This window comes from Rattus norvegicus, chromosome 2, assembly GCF_021556685.1.
Source record: "Rattus norvegicus strain SHRSP/BbbUtx chromosome 2, alternate assembly SHRSP_T2T, whole genome shotgun sequence".
Taxonomy (NCBI): Eukaryota; Metazoa; Chordata; class Mammalia; order Rodentia; family Muridae; genus Rattus; species Rattus norvegicus.
Genome location: NC_141535.1, coordinates 196148397 through 196149279, shown reverse-complemented (window position 1 = coordinate 196149279; position 883 = coordinate 196148397). Strand labels below are relative to the sequence as shown.

The 883-nt window shown below is 60.5% G+C and overlaps 1 protein-coding gene across 10 annotated transcripts in view; it reads left to right on the top strand.

Moving 5' to 3' along the window:
* The window catches only part of Cept1 (choline/ethanolamine phosphotransferase 1), a 41875-nt gene that overhangs the window by 507 nt on the left and 40485 nt on the right, over nt 1–883 (top strand). For 3 of the 10 annotated variants that reach the window (NM_001439793.1, NM_001439796.1, XM_087624693.1), the window contains exon 1: nt 92–173. The gene's annotated coding sequence lies outside the window, so the exon portion shown is untranslated. 10 annotated transcript variants of the gene reach the window in all.

Sequence of the window (883 nt, the reverse complement as noted above, 5' to 3'; positions counted from 1 at the left end):
GGGCGGAGCCCCGGGGCGCGCTCCCGAGTAGCTCGGAGGCGCGCCGCAGCCTTTTCTGAGTCCCCCTCTTTACGGCAATCGTGAAAGTGTCGTGAACGTGCTGCCGCCTATCAGTCACTCAGTCGCCTGGAGTCGGAGTTGCTATTTCTAGGCTTGTGCTTGTTGGGTTCGGGGTAAGGCTGCGGGGGCCCGGCCTAGGGAATGGGCGGGGATGTCGCGGACGTGGCGGGGCGCTTTTCTCCCGGGAGGAGCGGAGCGAGGGCAGGAGGCTCTGGGCTGGACATAACTGGGTAGCTGCGGACTGACTAGCTGAAGGGGAACGCCGTCCTTGCTGGCGCTGGTTGGCCTCGCGCGCGGTGTTGTGGGGACGACGAGGGGCAACGCTGGCTGTCCCGAAGGCTCTGGAGTCGGAGGTGGAGGGGCGCCTGCGTGGTATGCGAGACGTGGTCGTGGGAGGGAGCACCCCAGGCTAACCCCCGGTGAGCCGAGGGCTGGGGCGCTGGCTTCGCGGAACCGACCTTGCCTGGCGGGTCCACACCCTCCTGGCCCGGTGTTGCCAAGTCCAGGAACCATGCAGCATCCTGTGCGGTCTTTGCTGTCCTTTTGGGAGGCGGTAGTGATGTTTCCTGGCTTGGGCCACGCTTCTTGTTGGGCAACTTTTCTAGAAATTTCAGCCCATATTGACAGGCTCAGAGATTGCCAGCTAGAGTTTTATTTCAGCCGCGTTCTTAGAAGGAGATCGCTGGGGTTTGCCTGTGTTCCCAGGAATGCTTGGCTGAACCTCAAGCTTTACATTTTACCGAGTTTGAGTTTTCCAGCTCGGTGCTTGGCATTTTGATACCAGTTTTTGCGGTGTTGTATCATTGCCGTTGAATATATGGCT